Source organism: Delphinapterus leucas, chromosome X, assembly GCF_059928025.1.
Source record: "Delphinapterus leucas isolate spDelLeu-1000000601 "Yukka" chromosome X, BTC_Dleu_Yukka2, whole genome shotgun sequence".
Lineage (NCBI taxonomy): Eukaryota > Metazoa > Chordata > Mammalia > Artiodactyla > Monodontidae > Delphinapterus > Delphinapterus leucas.
Window position 1 is genome coordinate 4,759,593 of NC_143150.1, and position 14,542 is coordinate 4,774,134.

At 48.5% G+C, this 14,542-nt stretch overlaps 1 protein-coding gene across 2 annotated transcripts in view; it reads right to left on the reverse strand.

Moving 5' to 3' along the window:
- The window catches only part of MTM1 (myotubularin 1), a 98,327-nt gene extending 96,869 nt beyond the window's left edge, over positions 1-1,458 (reverse strand). For both annotated transcript variants that reach the window (XM_022561097.2, XM_022561095.2), the window contains exon 1: positions 1,392-1,458. The gene's annotated coding sequence lies outside the window, so the exon portion shown is untranslated. The remainder of the gene's footprint in view (positions 1-1,391) is intronic.
- Between the last annotated feature and the right edge of the window lie 13,084 nt (positions 1,459-14,542).

Here is a 14,542-nt window from a genome sequence, read left to right on the forward strand (position 1 = left end):
GAATAACCATACTAGACTCTAAAAGCCCCTACGGACGCTCTCCACTTTCAAGTACCTCGGGAAGCTGCTACACAGTGGCAGGACCTCTGGTTTGAACCTACTCCATGCTGTGGAATCTCTCAAGGGTATATTGGGTTTTGTGAAACAGCCAAAAGTCATTCAGAGTCAAATCTGGTGAACAAGTGATCATGCCCAATATATATGCTGGATGAAAGGGAAAGCTGTCTATAAATGAACAAGCCCAAGAGTCTTATTTGGCTGGTAAACTGGTTTTGAAAGGTAATTCAAACGTGGTTTGGACGACAACAAAATCGCTGGCTCGGTCTCTACACTCTACGGTGGATACTTTACAAGGAACAAAACTGAGCTGTGATAAAAACTACCCAGGCTACACAGATGCTGAGATGCCCCCAGAAACCTGACTTGTGGTATTAGCTTTGCCTTTAAGTTGCCATTAAGTTGTCACATTAGTTAACCTCTCTGGGCCTTAGCTTCCCTAACGGGGAAACAATATAAACTTAAAGGTCCCAGTCAATTCTAATACGGCATGATTCCATTCTTGTGAAGGTCTACTATGTCTGTTTAAAAACCAGTCTCAATCCACTTCGCTTCACACTTTGCATGCGTCTATAAAGCCCGTGATATAGGTTTTTCAGCAGACTGATTTCATATTTGCTTAGGCAAAAACTAAAATTAGTTTTCACTTCCTGAGCGCAGCAAGACAGTTAAGGGAGGCAACCCGGCAAAGGGCGCTTGCTCGTGCCTGTGCATACTTCCGACTGCGTATCAGGGAACTAACCGTTCCCTCCTCAGATCTTCCCTCAACTGTTGCAAAAGCAGACAAACCTCCCGTGCATGGCACAGAAACACTGTCCAGGAGCGCCGATCGAGTCTTCGCGGACACTGCCGGGCTACGGCCCCTCCGCAGGACCCACGGGGGATGCGGCAGGCACCTGCCCCGCCCGGAGGGCCAGGGTGAAGACCAGCCGCGGCGCGTCGCCGGGGAGGCAGGGCGGCCGCTCGGCCCGCTCGCCGCCCTGGGACGGGGAAGGAAAGTCCGGGCAGCGGCCGCGACGCCCCCACTCCCCCAGCCTCCCGGCCCGATTCCTGTCCCTACCTTCGCCCGCCGCCGGCCCGGGACCTTGGGCGGGGAGAACGAGGGAAGCCGGAGGCACCTGCCTGCTGCTCCCGGCGGCCTCAGCCCTAGCCGGCCGGGACAGCGAAGGCACTCGGGCTAACCCCCCTCCCCCCGCCCACCTCCGCGGGTGCTGCGAGGCCCCGTGGGACTTGCCAGCCCCGGGAGTCCCAACTTCCTCCTCCCGGCCCCACCACCACCACAGGTCCCCGCAGCGCCCGGCTCGGAGCCAGACCAGCCGCGACCGCGCACCCACCTCGGGGTCCGGGCGCCACCGCCGTTGCCAGGCTGCTCGGCTCCCGGGCCCCGCTCCGCCCCCTCCAGGGCCCGCCCCCTGCGGCCTCCCCGCCCTCGGCCACCGCCCGCCGCCCTCCTCCGCGCGCCGGTTGGTGGGGGTGTGTCACGTGCCGGGGGCGGGGCGGGTAGAGGGCGCCGGCCAAGCCTGGGGAGCAGCCCCGAGAGGCGGGGCTCTTCGCCCTGGAGGCTGCTGGGAAACCTTGTTTCAGGGGCCCGGCGCGTGGAGACTGCTAGGAGTTGTAGTTCTAAATACGGTGCCGGGAATGGGCGGGACCAAGATGCTAGGGACCACCCCTGTTAAGGGAAGTTGGACTAGGCGCCGAGCGGAGGCCGCTGGGAAGTGTAGTCCGAGAATTATTCTTTGCGTCTCACTGTTTTTCTCCAACAAGGGGGAAACCCAGAGGGAAAACTTCTCTAGATAAAACTTTAGCGGCTGTCGCTAAATTGAGCTATTTGGGGGCTCATAGGGTTGGCTGCGTGAAGTTGAGATACTGTAAGAGAAAAAAATTTCACTGACTCTGGTGTCCTTCATGCTACGTCAGCACCTTTACGAGAACTCTCTTGAGACTTAGTGAAAGGAAACATTTCAGGACAAAGTTCCTTCTACTTTTTTGAGGTTTGGGACAGGCGACTATTAACCCAGGAAAAAGAAAGGAAAAGAAAAAAAGACAATTTCAGGAAGATAATTCAGTGTGTAATTAGAAAAAAATACTCATAGAATATCTGTAATTGTCCTTGTGCTACATTATAATTATACATAAGCAGCTCAGGTGAATGACGGTAAATAGGATTACTTTAACATGCCGTTTTTTGCCTCTTCTATTCTTAGTACTCCAGCATCTAAAAGCACGCTACCACTATATGTGTGTCTGTGTGTGTAAATAACCATATATCATTATATATATATACATACACACATATTAACGCTATTGAAGAGTCAAGATTCCTCATCTGAGTAACAAGGCCCTTCAGACGCGAACCCCACCTACTCTTCAGCCACTTCTCCCAATGTGCCTCTTCCCTCTCTCTTCACTCCAAGTTCTGGTCTAATCACAGGGAACTTCTTTCTATTCTCAGGATGCACCACTGTTCTTTCCTCCCTCCAGCCCCTTATGCTTGTTCTTCCTTTCTCCTGGATTGGCCAGACTCCTAGAAAGGAGCAGAATAGCACTTGCTCGGGGCCAGGCAGAATTAGAAGCTCCCCCCTCCCCCAGAGCCCTTCTCAGAGCACTGATGAGAAGTGCTTACCCTTCTTCCCTGTCAACTCCTCTCCCCAGACTGGGAACTTCTTTGAAGCACATTCACTTTTGTACACGATTTCAAAGAGTGCTCAGTAAAAGCTTCTTGATTGCATGCATTGCGTCAGTAACCGGATTCCCGAACCTGTGAGTCTTGAAGCAGAGGGAGAGAGGGACCTGTGGTTGGATGGAGGGAGGACGGCCGCTGGGTGGGCGGCCTTGCCTACCGTAGGCACTGCGTTCAAGGATGAGGCTGAAGCCCTTCGCTCAATGGGAGTGGGGGGGCGAGGGGCAGGGCACAGAGCAAGGACACTCGTCGTCCTAAGGAGGTGGTTACTGAAGAAGATTTCTCCACCACCTCCAACCTGGGTCCAGCCCCGGCCCAGCCCATCTCCAGAAGGAGGCAGCCCAAGCAGAAAGGGCCGGGAGAGAAGACCAGTCTTCTGGCCTGTGAAATGGAGGGCGAGACCCCTGCCCGCCTTCCTCACAGCGTAGGTGCGGGATCACAGGATCACGCAGGGAAGAGAAGTGAAAGCACTTGGAAAACTGTAAAGGCTGAAGCCTGCAGAGGAGTTCCCACCTTGCCCTTGGCGAACTGGCGGTAGTCTTGACCAAGTCCTGCTCTCCCTCAGGCTGGGCCTGCAGCTCACAGTTCAAAGTATATGTGTGAGTGTCTGTGTGTGTGTTGGGGGTTCTTCAGGCTTCCTCGTGTTTCACAGGTGCACACACACCTCAAATGCAGGGGCCTGTGGAGAGATGGCAGGCCTCCCAGTCAGGGGCTTCTGCACAACAGAGAGGGAACAGCAGGAGGCTTGACAGAGGCTGCTTCTCCGATAAGCTTTCTGGGTAGGGCATCCTGCACCCGTCCCCACCAATGGCCGCCTGCTTTTGCTAAGGCACAGACTAGAGGTGCCTCCTAGGTTCTGGGCTCCATCCTGTTCCCCCAAGTTGGGGGAAGTAAAGCAGGCAGAACCAGGACGGGCCTACACCATTGGCCTGGCTACTTATGCCCCTTCTCCCACCCTCAGCCTCCTGGCAGAGAAGCAGGCCTGAGAGAGGAAATGGCCTATTTCCTACTTCTCTCCCTCAGCACACTCACCCCAAGGGCCCTGGTGATGATACTCTGACCCCTGCGGTCCCCACCCCGCCTCGGCTTGATGCAGGCTGGGGGCTGCGATCACCTTATTCTACCAGGTTCCCTCTGTTGGGCCTGAAGTGGAGGAAGTTGAAGGAAAGGGAAGGGCGTCCCTATGAAGGAGAAAGCTGGAGACGGAAGTGGTCAGAAATGAAAACTTTTCGATGTAGCTACAGGGAACTGGGCTCTGGCAGAAAGTGCTTGGAATCAGGAAACCTGGATGCCAGTCCCAGCAATTCTATAGACAAGCTGTAAGCCTTGGGAATGTCACTTCACCTCTCTGATCGTTAGCTGCTTCCTCTGAAAAAAGGAGTCAAAGGCCACTTCCCAGGGTTGCTGTGTCCTAGCACAGCAGGGATAGAGGTGAGTGTGCGGTAGAGTGTCAAGGCAGCAGTGTGCCCAAGCTGCCAGGTGGCTGATGGGAATAGAGGTGGGAGAGGGTGGGGGCAGGCCCCTGGGCATTGGCACGAAGGCCCCTGGGCTCGTTCTAGCTCTTCCATTTGTTGGGTGTGTGACTTTGGGCAAGTACATCTCTCGGAACCTGGATTTCCTCATCTGTGAAATGGGGATATTAATATCTACTTCATAAGCTTGTGCAGAATAAACACATGAATGCCTACGACTAACTTCTGCTTCTAAAAGAACCGCAAAGTCCTTCTGCAGCCTCCTCCCCACCCCGCCCTTTATTTAAAAAGTAGCCTCAGCAGAATGGTGCAGCCACTTTGGAAAAGAGTTTGGCAGTGAATTATAAAGTTAAATGCACACACGACCAAGCAATACCACTCCTAGGTACTTATGTAAGACACAAGGAAACTTATGTTTCTAAAAAGACTTGTATTCAAATATTCATAGTAGCCTTTTAAAAATAATTGTCAACAAGGTAAGCATCTCAGATTCCCATCAGCTGATGAATGGCTAAACGGGGATAGGTCCACACAATGGAATACTACTCAGCAATAAAAAGGAAGAACCACTGAAACGTGCTACAACAGGAATGAATCTCAAAAATGTTATGCTAAGCAGCATACGTAATATACAAAATGTTATATACTGTATGATTCCACGTATATTACATTTGGGGAAAGGCAAAACTATGCTGACAGAAAGCAGATTTGTGGGGCCAGAGGTATGGGAAGGGGATTGACTGCCAAGGGACAAAGAAGGGAGTTTGGGGGGTGATGGAGACATTCTGTACTTTGATTGTGATGGTGATTACGTGGCTGTACACCAATGCCCCAAACTTATTAAGCTCTAAACATAAAATAGGTGCATTTCATTGTAGAGAAATTATACTTCAGTAAAGTTGAGGTTTAAAGGGCGGGAGGAAGTAGCCTCAGTGAAGGTTCCTGAGGCTGCCCACAATTGTTCCTATGTTTCTGTTTGTTTGTTTGGTTGGTTGGTTGGTTGGTTGGTTGTTTATAAGGGGCCCAGGGCCTTGAAGTGTAGAGGGTGGTGATGCTTGCCCTACACATACCAAGGGTGTGCTGTAAGGCAAAAGCTTGGGTGGGGCTAAGGAATAGCCACCACCAGGAGAAGATGGTGGCCCAGCCCCGTGGGGCTGGGATGAGGAGTGCTTACCTGGATGGAGCATGACACTTGTGGGCCCCAGGGACAAGAGGTTTCCCCCTCCTTCTCTCTGGGAATTGCCAGTGACCTGTGGCGCACACGGAGGGACTCCAGGATACTGTGGGCGTCCACCCGGACCCTGTGTTTATCTGTAGACCAGGGTGCTGTTGCCGCCGTTTCCCTTCCAGTTCCCTGCGAAACTCAGTGTTGAGTCAGGGCCTCCTCGGAGGGGCCCCGCTGGTCAGCAGGGTCTATTTTCCCAGGTGCTGGGTGGAAGTCTGAGCCAAGGAATGGGACATGAAAACACACACAGAGAGAAACCCAGATTTCTTTGTCTCAGGGCCTCTTAGACACAGGGACCAGACATGAGGGGATTATTGTTATGACATCACAGTGTTTCCAAGGGCCACCTCCATTTGTCTCCCTCATCATCACTAGGCAAATAGAGGGTGTTCAGGGATGGCTTTGAGGTTTAGTCCACAAGCAGCCTGGTGAGAAAATTGCCCCAGGCCCCAGTCAGATCACACATCAAAACAAAGCCACTCGGAAGAAAGGCCAACCCACAAGATACCCTCCCTCTGCCCCCAATTATGAGTTTTATTTTAAAATCTCAGTTTCTTACACTAAAATTATTTTGAGGAAGTAAGCCCCATGAGGAACTATTTCATGATACATTCAAGTGTGTTTTATTCAAAACAGATTTTTAAAAAGAGCTTTATCTTTTTATTTAAAGGGGCTGGCCTGATTCATGTTGAGGTAAACAGTATGCTATTTTCAAACACTGAGAGATTTGGAGACCCAAGATTGAAACTGAACAAGAATGTATGAGAAGGGGAGAAATGAAAGGGGAAAAACATGAATCTCAGCAAATATTTGCTGAACCTGAATCAAATTTTGTTATTTAAGATTAATTAATCAAAAAGAATAAAATACTTAGGAATAAACTTAACCAAGGAGGTGAGAGACTTGTACACGGAAAACTACAAAACATTGCTGAAAAAATTAAAGGCAAATAAATGGAAAGACACCTGTGTTCATGGATTCAAAGATTTAATATTATTAAGATATCGGTAGTACCCAAAGCGATATACAGACTTAATGCAATCTCTATCGAAATCCCAATGACATTTTATTTTTACAGAAGTAGAAAAATCCATCCTAAAATTCATATGGAATTTCAAGGGACCCCCGAATAGCCAAAACAATCTTGAAAAAGTAGAACGAAGTTGGAGGGCTCACAGTTCCTGATTTTAAAGCATACTACAAAGCTACAGTAATCAAAAGAGTGTAGTACTGCATAAAGAGAGACATATAGACCAAGGGATAGAATAGAAAGCCCAGAAACAAATCCTCACATATAGGGTCAAATTATTATTAACAAGGTTGCCAAGACCATTCAGTAGGGAAAGGACAATCTTTTCAATAAATGGTGCAGGGAAAACTGGATATCCACAGGCAAAATAATGAAGTTGGACCCTTCTCTTACACCATACACAAAAATTAACTCAAAATGGATCAAAGGCTTAAATGTTAGAGTTAAAACTATAAAACTCTTAGAAGAAAACAGAGGGAAATTTTGACATGGACTTCTTAGATATGACACCCAAAGCACAGGCAACAAAAGTAAAAATAGATAAATTAGACTACATCAAAATTGAAAACGTCTGTGCATCAAAGGACACAATCAACAGAGTGAAAAGGTAACCTACGGTATGGGAGAAAGTTTTGCAAATTGCATATCTGGTGAAGGATTAATACCCTGAATGCATAAAGGACTCCTATAACTCAACAAGAAAAAATCAAATAACCCACTTAAAAAATGGGCAAAGGGCTTGAATTGACATTTCTCCAAAGAAGATATACAGAAGGCCAAAGGCAAAGGAAAAGATGCTCGACATTGCTAATCATTAGGGAAATGCAAATCAAAACCGCAATGGGATACCACATCACACCCATTAGGCTACTATCAAAAACAAACAAACAAACAAAACCCCAGACAGTAACCAGTGTTGGGGAGGATGTGGAGGAATGGAAACCTTGGGCACCGTCAGTAGGAATGTAAAGTGGTGCAGCCACTATGGAAAAGTGTACGGTGGCTCCTTGAAAAGTTAAACATAGAATTGCTATATGATGCAGCAATTCCATTCTGGGTATCTACCCAAAAGAATTGAAAGCAGAGTTACAAAGAGATTTTTGTATACCCATGTTCGTAGCAACAATATTCACAATAGCCAGAAGGTGGAAGCAACTCAAGTGCCCATCCATGGATGAATGGACAAGCAAAATGTGGGCTACCCACACAATGGAATATTATTCAACCTTAAAAAGGAAAGAAATTCTGACACTTGCTACAACACGGATGAACCTTGAAAACATTATGCTAAGTGAAAGAAGTCAGGCCCAGAAGGACAAGTATTGTATGGTTCCAGTTACAGTTATGTGAGGTACCTAGAGTAATCCAGTTCACAGTGACAGAGAGTTAAATGGCGATTACCAGGAGCTGGGGGGAGAGGGGTGTGGAGTTATTGATTAATGGGTACAGGGTTTCAGTTTTTCAAGATGAAGTTAGAACCCTTCACAATTGCACAACAATGTGAATGTACTTAACATTACTGAACTGTGCGCTTACAAATGGTTGAATGGCAAATTCGATGCTTGTGGGTGTTACAGCACTATTTTTTTAAAAGATTAATTAAGGCTCCACAGTAGTCTGAGCTAAGGGGACCAAAAACCTAGACTCGTTGACAAGGTCCTTCATGGTCCATTTCAGATGTGATTGTACACTGACATGGTCAGCTTCCACCCAGGACTGGAGGTCCCGTGTCCTGCTTCAGAAACAAAGCCTCCCACAGGGAGCCAGAATTAACCAAGAGCCCCAGTCCCAGGCAACTAGAAGGATGAGGGAAGCAAGAACACAGGTCCTTTTCCAAAATAAATACTACCACCTCTTCTTTGTGTCACTGCCAAAAACTCACGGGACTTGTGGAGGGAGATCCTTTCCCAGAATGTCTTCTAGCCCCTTCCTCTCCACTCCGGAGGAAAAACACCAGGGAGAAGGCTGGGGTGTGCAGAGGAGCAGGGTGCAATGGAATTGCCCTAGAAGCGGCCTCCTGAGGGTCACACCTATCAGGGGTGGGGAGCTGGGGGGAGTTCTTTGGGAAAGTGCCCCAGAGAGAGTCTGAGCGAGACGCTCCATTGCCAGTTAGAGCTTCCAGGGATCACTTCAAAGAAGTCCTCAGCCAATGGCGGGGGGTGGGGGGCATGTGCACCCCCCCAAAGGAGCTTGTTAACCCTATGAGTCTTCAAGTGGGGGCCTCCAGGGGTAGCTATTTGTGAGCAGGATGGAGCCTCAGCCATCTCAGCCCTACCGCTGCCCCTGTGGGGCCTCTAGGGAGTAAACTACGGGTGTTTCTAGTGACAGCTGCAGACCACCCACCTGCCCTTCCTCACACCATGGGGCTTATGGGAACAAAGCTGAAATGCTGGGGAATGAGAGCGCTGGCAACTTTTCAGACTGCTAAGGGAACACCGGCAGAGCCCGGGCCTCAGTGCTACACGTGGGAACCTGCTTGGGCTAAGCTCCCCCTCCCAAATCCTTGCCCCTGCCCCCAACACAGAACGTGGCCCATGCTCTCTGTTAACAGTTTTATTGAGATTTCTACACGATAAAAGTCACCCACGTAAAAGGTACAATCCAATAGTTTTTAGTGTAGTCACGGAGCTCTCCAACCACCACCACTAAGTCCAGAATATTTTATCACCCCCAAAAGAATCCCCATATCCGTGAGCGGTCACTCCCCATTTCTCCCTCCCCACTACCCCCTGGAAACCACCAATGAATTCTCTTTCTCTATGGATCTGCCTGTTCTGGACATTTCATAGAAATGAAATCATACAACGTGTGACCTTTTGTGTCTGGCTTCTTTGACCTAGTATAATGTTTTTAAGGTTCATCCATGTTGTAACATAAATCAGTAGTTCAGTTCTTTTTTTAATTGAAGTATAGTTGATTTACAATATTATATTAGTTTCAGGTATGTACTTCATTTCTTTTTTAAAATTTTATTTATTTATTTAGGTTGCATTGGGTCTTCGTTGCTGCGCGTGGGCTTTCTCTAGTTGTATCGAGCTGGGGCTACTCTTCGTTGTGGCGCACAGGCTTCTCATTACGGTGGCTTCTGTTGTTGCAGAGCACGGGCTCTAGGTGTGCGGGCTTCAGTAGTTGTGGCACGCGGGCTCAGTAGTTGTGGCTCACTGGCTCTAGAGCGCAGGCTCAGTAGTTGTGGCACACGGGCTTAGTTGCTCTGCGGCATGTGGGATCTTCCCGGACCAGGGCTTGAACCCGTGTCCCCTGCACTGGCAGGCGGATTCTAAACCACTGCACCACCAGGGAAGTCCCTTCGTTTCTTTTTATGGCTTAATAATATTCCAATGTATGTCTATACCTACCACATTTTGCTTATCAATTCATCCATCGGTGAACATTTGGGTTGTTTCCACTTGTTGTCTCTTATGAATAACGCTGCTATGAATACTTGTGCACAATTTTTTGTGTGGACCTACGTTTTCATTTCTCTTGGATATACACCTAGGATTGGCATTGCTGGGTCATATGGTGACTCTCATGTTTAACATTCAGAAGAGCTCCCAGACTGGTTCCCAAAGTGGCTGCACCGTTTTACATCCTCACCAGCAATGCATCAGCGTTCCAGTGTCTCCACATCCCCCCCAATGCTTGTCATTGTCCATCTGTTTTATTCTAGACATCCTAGTGGGCATGAAATGGTAGCACATGGTGGTTTTGATTTGCATTTCCTCGTGACTAATGATATTTACCGTATTTTCATTAGCTCACTGGCCATTTGCACATCATTTATGGAGAAATGTCTATTTAGATCTTTTGCCCATTTAAAAAAATGGAGTTACTTACTTTTCTATTGTTGAGTTGCAAGAATTCTTTATATATTCTGGGTACAAGTCTGTTATCAGATAGGTGATTTGCAAAATTTTCTCCCATTCTGTGAGTTGTATTTTCACTTTCTGGATGGTTTCTGTTAAAACACAAATGTTTTTCATTTCCATGAAGTCTAATTTGTCTATTTTTTTTTCTTTTGTCACTTATGCTTTTGGCTCCATGTCTAAGAAATCATTGTCAAATCCAAAGTCATGAAGATTTGCCACTATGTTTTCTTAGAAGAGTTTTAGTTTTAGGTCTCATGTGTAGGTCTATGAGCCACTCTGAGTTAATTTTTGTGTTTGATGTGAGGTAGGGCTCCAAGTTCATACTTGTGCATGTGGATATCCAGTGGCGTCAGCACCACTGGTTGAAAAGATTATTCTTTCCCACTGAATGGTCTTGGCACCCTTGTTGAAAATCAATGACCATCTATGTGTATGTGTTTCTTTCTGGACCCTTCATTCTAGTCCATTGATCCATATGTCTAGCCTAATGCCAGTACCATACTTCTTTCCTTCTCTTTCCTCTCTGGGTTCATTAGGAAGGCCACCTTGGATGGCTCCTAATATACCCAGTGCTTTCAAGTTCCCCAGGCCCTCTCAACCCCTCTTCTTCTCTGGTCCACACAACAGCACTCAAGGACAAATTAAAACCCCAGTTTTCAGCTGTAAACTCAAGCTCCCTCCTGGACAGCCCAGCTCTCTTTAAACGGCAGGACTCTGAAGATATGCTATTTGACCCTTTGAAGTAAAGGCCACTTCCGCTTCTCCTTTCCCTGCCCTCGTTAGTTTATAGAGGTGTGAGATTCAACATAGTTCATTTAAGTGAAAACGTTTTATAAACTCTCAAGGACTAAAATACACATGAGGAGTCACTAGTCCTGTGTTTCTACAATGGCTCTTGCCTGAAATCATCTGGATCAGGGGCTGAAATGGGCCATTTCCCACACCTTCCCCCACCCTGCAACTATTGCTGGACAGCAGACTACTGTCACTGTATCACTTCTCCATCCCAGTAGAACCGTCACTCCGAGACCTACGATTGTCCCAGTTGCGTTTATTGTCCAGGAAGGCCCCAACATCACATGGTATTCCCGCAGGGAGGGAAGAACATACAATATCCCTTTTTGACTCTTAGTATTGTTCAGTCACTGAGTTACGTTCTTAAATAAAACACGATCTCAGTAAACAGGCATCGAGCCCTTGGATGTTCTAGACACAGTAGCAGGTGCTAAAGGGCAGAGAGAGGAGGAAGACACAGCCAAATAGCTCATTACAGCCCGGGCTACAGACCATGAAGGGAGTGGAGTCCATGGTACCATGAAAGCAATGGCCAGGGCTCTGGGCCAGTCAGGACATCAGGGAGTCATCCTGAGAAGAGCTTATTTGAGCTGACATGACGTAGTGAAAAGCGTTGTGAGCTGGAAATGTATAAACTGCCCTGGGGACCCAGAGGACAGATTGATGAGAACCTCGCTGAGGCTGGGTATGTTTCACAGAAGCAGTGATGTTCAAAATGGGCTTTGACCAACGAGTGGAAGTTTGCCGGGTAGAAGAGGAGAGGAGGCTCACTCAAGCTAGTGGGACCACCGGCACAGCGTCCAAATCAGGATGCCTTTGAAAAGGGGCACTGTTCACCTTTATGCTGCGACGACGGGCATAAGCCGGGACTCTTCCTGGAAACCCGGATGTGTGATTCCTCCGAGCCAAAGCACACGATGGAAGTGGCGAGGCTGCTGGAAGCGTGTAGGGAACAGAGCAGTTAGAGTGTGAGCTTTGAGGGTGGGGGAGGGACCCGCGGAAGGTGAGTGCATTAGGGCTTCGGGAACAAAGTACAACAAACCGAGTGGCTTAAGCAACAGAAATGTATCCTCTGGGTTCTGGAGGCCAGAAGCCTGAGATCAAGCTGGCCTTTCTCCCAGCTTCTGGGGGGTCCCTTGGCTTGTTTGTGGCAGTATCACTTGGATCGTCACATGGCGTTCTATGTGCATCTGTCTCTGTGTTCAGATGTCCCTTTTTTATGAGGACACCAGTCATTGGATGAGGGACCGCACTGAAGACCTCATCTTAACTTGTTACCTCTGTAGAGACCCTATTTCCAAAGACGGTCACGTTCACAGATACTAGGGGTTAGGACTTCAACATCTTTTGGGGGGGACACAATTCAATCCTTAACAGTGAGGCAGAAGATGGAGACAGCTGTGAAAGAATGACAGGCTAAAGAGTCTAGACCATCCTGAAGGTCATGGGGGATTACTGCCAGTCGGTAGGCTGGCATGTAGCACGATCTGTTTCAAAACAGTCACCCTGGCAGCCCAGCCCTTCAATTTAGTCCAATTAGAGATGGACAGTGCTTCGGGGGCTTTTTTTTCCTCCTCACATTTACAAAAATATCTTTTCTTCGTATTGCACTTCCCTTTGGGAAACCAAAGAAAGCAAAATATGCATCCTGAAAACAATGGGATCCCTTTAATAGAAAGGGTAGTTCCTCACTCGAAAACCATTTTCACCACCTGCCTTGCGAGAGAACAATTGTTAACCTGTTAAAGTACACCGTGTAGGCTGACTCTCAGTGCATGCTTTGGGGGGAGTAGAATAAAAAGCTGTGTCATTTTACAGGGTGAACTTTAGGGGTGGTTGTCAATGCCTTGGTGCTGTGTGTGATGTACAACCAGCACTGAAAAATCTCATTTGCCTTTGATTCCTGACTTACGACCAGGGTTTCCACATGGCTCCTGGTGCCCCAGGAAGTACCCTGGTGACTGCCCAGAGGGTGGGCAGGGCAGACCGGAAGGGCTCAGCCTGGACTGCTTTTACACTTGTCAGAGTTGTCTGAAAAAATGCCCTGTACTCTTCTGTTAATAGCTGGGAAAACCTGGGACTTTGTGCCCATGACCGGCTTCTCTCACTCGAAGGGCAAGTCCTTTGGGCCATTAAATGGATTTCATTATAGTTATTCATCTAGCAAATGTTTATTGAGCACCTACTATATACCTGGTACTGTTCTGGGGACCCGCATACAGCAGTGGTCAGGGTGTGTTTCTGAGGTAACACCATTAGAGGGGAATTTGGTGATGATGGAAACCACTTTGAAGCACATTTTTGTCAATTAACAATATTCTCATAAATAATAGCTAATAAAGATTAAATCTGAAATGCTTACTTTGGCGCAAATTTCAGTTAGGAGTACGTAGTGGGTTGAATAGTAACCGCCCGCCCCCGCCGTTCATGTCCAGACAGAACCTCAGAATGTGACCTTATTTGGAAATAGGGTCTTTGCAGATGTAGCTAGTTAAGGATCTCGAGATGAAATCGTCCTGGCTTTTGTGTGGGCCCTGCATCCAGTGGCTGGCGTTCTTGTAAGAAGGGGAGAGGACGCAGAGACACAGAAAAGAAGGCCACGTGGAGATGGAGGAAGAGATTGGAGTGATTCAGCCCCAAGCTAAGGAACACCTGAGGCCACCAGAAGCCGGAAGAGACAGGGACGGATCATCCTCTAGAACCTTCAGACACAGCACGACCCTGCTGTCTCCTTAATTTTGGACTTCTAGCCTCTAGAACTGAGACAATAAGTTTCTGTTGTCTTGAGCCACCCAGTTTGTGGTTGCTTGTTCCAGCAGCTCTACAAAGGCCTTCCAGCAAGGCTCTGCAGACCCCTTATTTAGCCTTCTCTCACTAAAAGAGGGACAGACCACAGCCGTTTCCACCCACACACGGCACGACATGGTGCAGCACCAACCCTGCTGGAGCAGAGAAATGGGCTGCTTCTCGTTGTTTCTCGGCCTTTCCCTCACCTGCTCGCTCAGAGCATGAGTGCTGGGGCCCCTCTGCTCCAGAAGGCCACTGGGAGAATGTAAACAAGAGCGGGGGCGGACAAGTCTGGATCACTCCCCCGCCCCCGCCTCCTGTGTCACGGCAAACATGCTTCGCACACGGTGATCTCAGCGGCAGCTCCAGCCCTCTGCACGCCCCGGCCTAACCAACCCAGGCTGGCCGGCGCGACCCTGGTGGATAAACATTAACCAGCACAGCCCCACTCCCCTCTCCCCACACGGAGCCATCCATTCTGCACCCTCCACCTCGCGGCATCCACTATGCCCACAGGAAGTGGGGTGCGGTCAAGCCCGCGCCAGGTGGGTCTTCACTCAGTGAAGAGTGCAGAGCGAAGAGTGGTAACTGTGCGAACAAAATGCCCCCAGCCTGACGCCCACAGCT